The following is a 4,675-nucleotide window of genomic DNA, read 5'->3' on the forward strand; positions in this document are numbered from 1 at the left end:
TGGTACAGCCGGCCCGGTGCCCCTGCCCCGGGCCCGTACGGCCGCGATGGTGATGTACGGCCGGCGGCGGCGGCGGTGCCACGGTAACGGAGAGGGGCAGCGAGGAGCGGGTACGGCCCGCGGCCGCCAGGTGACGCTGCCGGGTAACGGCAGCGGGCGCGGGGACCCGCCGCGCGGAGCGGCACCAGGGGGCGCCCGCGGGCCCCGCGCGGCGGCGGCGGGGCAAGATGGCGGCGGCCGGCCCCGAGCAGGTCCGTACGCGGCGGGACACGGGCACGGGAGGGCGGCGGCGCCGTCCCCGCCGGGGTCAGGGGGGACCGGGCCCGCGGTGAGCGGGCGGGACCCGCTCGGCTGGGGAGGGGAGAGGCGGCCCGAGGCTGCTGTCCGGGCGGGGCGGGGCGGGGCGGCCCGCAGCGGCGCCGTGCTGCCCGAGGCGTGGGTGTGCCACAGACGGCAATGGTGCGTGCCCGGCACTGCACTGAGGCGCAGGGTTCTGGCCGGGGCGGGAGGCGGCGGGTGCCCCGGGGCCTGCAGGTCGTGTGTGCTCTGCAGGGCCACACGGGGCCCGAACATCTCCATAAACTTGTCAGGTCAAGCACCTTTCTCAGTACTATCTCTTAGCTCTTCAGCAGCAGAAGAAAACACGGTGTTGCTACTTCAGCGTAGACGTGCAAGTGCAGTCACTTAAGTGTAGCTTTAGGATTCAAGTGAACAAACTTAATTCCGTCCAAAAGATCAAGCTTCTTCTTTGAACATGTGAATCCCTAAATAACAAACCGTTCCGTTTTGGACAGCTACAAAAATACATTAAAGATTTATTTTCACTACGAATATGTACAAGAGTTTCCTCTATTAATTTGTTACATTGAGAGGAAATCCCTTACAATGTCATAACTTCAGATTATTACACGAAAGCCACTCCGGCCAAGTTCCCCATGCCAGGTGTGAAGCCTCACAGTATCTTTCTCGATGCTGCATGCAAGCAACAGGAGTTGAATGCAAACTCTGTACTGTCAAACTAATTTAAAAACTGTATCCACCATGCTCTTCTTGAATAGTCACTGAGAGTCTACCACATATGAGCACGGAGGGAACTAAAATCCTGTGTACTGGCAGATGACGTGCAGGATTATGTCCTGTATCATCTCTGAGAGGTAAAAACTTGATGAATTTCTTGGTAGCTGGTTTTAGGTTTTTAACTGTAACAATATAATTAATAATTCCCATCTGCCATGATAAATATTAAAGTCATATATTGTCTGAAAGTATCTGGATTTTAAATTTAGTCATTATGTTAGCAGAGGTTGCTGTGGTTCTAAGTGTGTATTCTGACAGCAGGGTGGCAGACGGAAAAATTATTCTCAACATAATATCCAGTATATTCCACTAGTCAGTTTACATTGTTTGCATACATATGTGTGTGTCATTGTAGCTAATTTACGTGCCTTTTGAAGCTAACCCATGCCCTGTGTTACAGCAAAGCTCTAACGGCCCGGTGAAGAAGTCTATGCGAGAGAAGGCTGTGGAACGCAGGAACGTTAATAAGGAGCACAACAGCAACTTCAAAGCAGGATACATTCCAATTGATGAAGACCGTCTCCATAGGACAGGGTTACGTGGCAGGAAAGGCAACTTGGCCATATGTGTGATTGTTGTTCTTTTTATTTTGGCCGTCATCAATCTGATTGTGAGTATAATAGCTATAGCGTAAGTAACATTAGGTCGTGTTTCATTCTGACAGTTCACTAAAAAAATAAAACTTCCAGGATGGCCAAGGACTTATAATGTACTGAAGGAGATTCCCACTTTTCTCCTTTCTTTTTAGTTCTTTTGTAGTCTGAGCAAGATTAGATGCAAGAATGGTGTAAATTCAGGCATGGTTATTTCGGTTATCATGGTCACCCCATGAGAAGTGTTACTAGTACATATGAATTCAGGATATATGGCATATAAAATATGGTTATATTTTACATTACAGAGCTGTATGTGAACATTTAGAATTAACTAGGTACTGCACTTTAAAACTTCATTGTTCTAGTAACCACATTTTTATTGCTTGGTCAATGAGAAATAATAAATTATTTTTTGTAATTGCACATCCGAGGATGCATTCTTGCAGTTCAACGTTAAGTATATACCAAGCTGAACTGTTCAGGAAATCTGTTTAGTCAGTGGTTACCCTTAAACAAAAGAAAGATGTAACTGTGGATGCAATTTAACATTTTATATATATAGAAATAATTTTAGCTACTGTTTCTAATAAGTCTAAAAATAATTTTAAATGCTTTTCATAATTAAATGTGTTATGATGTTTTCAATAGGAACAGACTACAGTAAACTCATACTTAAACCTCACTTAAACATTGACATTAATAATTGTTCAAATAAAACATCTAATTAATACAATAATTGTGGTAGGAAGATCCGAACAATCAACATGATGATTGAAAATGTGTTTCTCTTTCAGATTACCCTGGTTATCTGGGCAGTGGTAAGAATTGGTCCCAATGGTTGTGACAGTATGGAATTCCATGAGAGTGGCTTACTGCGGTTTAAGCAAGTGTCTGACATGGGTGTTATACATCCCTTATATAAAAGCACTGTAGGAGGGAGACGGAATGAAGACTTGGTGATCACTGGGAATAATCAGCCTGTAAGTTATAACATGAATTGAAAGTTTGTGAGCAACACTAGAGAATTACACTCACATTGCTAATTTGAAACATCATTAAGTTCATGACTTTGTTTCTGAAGATTGTATTTCAGCAAGGAACAACCAAGCTTAGCGTGGAAAAAGACAAAACTTCTATTACCAGCGATATTGGCATGGAATTTGTTGAGCCACGAACAAACCCATGAATTTCATCTGCCAAATGGAGTTAAAATATTGAATGTACAAAAGGCCTCTACAGAGAGGGTATGTCTCTTATCTTTTGTAAGTAATAAGAATACAGCCCATTGTTTGTTTGTGTAAAAGTAGAGTTGGGTTAGTGGTTTTATAGAGGGTTGAGTGTGCCTTTGGAAACACTGAGCAATCGTGTTGCAGAAAAACCACTCACAACTATGAATACACAGGAGGAACAGGTTAAGTGAAAATGAGGGGTAAATTTACATCATCTGTCTTAACAGGAAGCCTGTATTTGGTACAAGTGTTAGCTGTGTATCTCATAAAATTGTCATATAAATTTGGTTTTTTTTATACAAGAAAAATTAATTTCACATACCTTCCAAAATTCACTGATCTTGTTTTGAAACTGAACGTGGGAAATAACAAATATGCAGAAGCTAATGGCAGAAGGGCAAAAAGTACATTCAAGGTTTTTATTACATTGCACAGCACTACTCTTAAGGTAATTAAAGTTACTCAGACAAATGCAAGTAGCACATTTTCATTAAGGTGTAATACAGCTTTTTTGGTTATGTTCTTAGATTACCAGCAATGCAACCAGCGATCTAAACATAAAGGTTGATGGTCGTGCCATTGTCCGGGGAAATGAAGGTGTTTTCATCACAGGCAAGACAATTGAGTTTCGAATGGGTGGAAACATGGAACTTAAAGCAGTAAGTATTTCAAATTAAAGCAATTCTTCTAACAGCTTAGTTTCAAATCTAGGCTGATAGTAAACTGATGTAGCTTTATGTCATTTCAAATTTTATAAAATTACTCATGCACAGAAGTCATTTGGATTTAAATAGATGGTTTATTACTTTGCAGTTAAGTAGTGGTTGAATAGTTCCAGGTAATATTGATTTACCGCTATTAAGACACCAAAAACCTACAATGCAGTTAAAGCTAATATATTGGCCTCTGTACTGGCATGAATACCAAAGGAAGTTAATCTCCTCTGAAAGCTTAACCAGGGATGGCAATGTTTGCCAGAAGAGCAGAGCATATAGTTTGGAGCATTCTGTGCTGCTGCTCTAAGATTCACTGGCATTTCTTTAAGATTTTTGGAGATTAAGATGGTAGTATATATAGAACGATGGAAAAAAAGGATAAAAATAAAGGTATATGCACTTTCAAATGTGAATGAATTTCATGCATGAATTCAAACACTGTTTCCTGTTTCATGTCCATATTTTATATTTACTGCATTTGCTAATAAGAATGTAAAGTGGAAAGTCACCCTACTGCTGTCTTTCTCAATATCGATACACCACTGAAATAGCAAAGTACATTGCTGTATATAGTCAAGAAATCCACAGGCATTGCTGTAATTGTTATTAAAAAATTAAACATTTGCATACATACCTTTTTTTTTACTGTTGATTCTACAGCCATCCTAGACGTGTTATTTATCCATTAAACCAGCTTGTCCTTCTCAAAAACAATATGCCTTATTTACATTAGAAGTTGTAATTCTACAACTTCTTTTTTTTTTTTCCTGTCTCCTTACTAGGAAAACAGCATCATCCTGAACGGAACTGTGATGGTCAGCCCGTCACGACTGCCAAGTTCTTCTCACGGGGAACAGTTCAATAACGGCAACTGGCTGCGCTTCAAGCTGTGCATGTGTGCGGACGGGACGCTGTTCAAGGTTCAGGTGACAGGGCACAACATGGGCTGCCAGACCTCTGTCAACCCCTGTGGAGCCACGCACTGAAAGAAACTGCTGCAGGGACAGGTCTCCTCCGTGTTTACACATATTTGTATGAAGTAATTGCATGCCTTCAA

General features: G+C 42.1%; 1 pseudogene across 1 annotated transcript; it reads left to right on the forward strand.

Moving 5' to 3' along the window:
* The first annotated feature begins 218 nt into the window (after positions 1-218).
* LOC310923420 (beta-sarcoglycan-like) lies at positions 219-4,675 on the forward strand (annotated as a pseudogene). The gene is made up of 6 exons: positions 219-251; positions 1,478-1,687; positions 2,468-2,653; positions 2,755-2,917; positions 3,430-3,561; positions 4,401-4,675. The product of its transcript is annotated as a beta-sarcoglycan-like (transcript).

The sequence above is a fragment of the Zosterops lateralis genome (genome assembly GCF_965231275.1).
Source record: "Zosterops lateralis genome assembly, contig: HAP1_HAP1_SCAFFOLD_52, whole genome shotgun sequence".
Classification (NCBI taxonomy): domain Eukaryota; kingdom Metazoa; phylum Chordata; class Aves; order Passeriformes; family Zosteropidae; genus Zosterops; species Zosterops lateralis.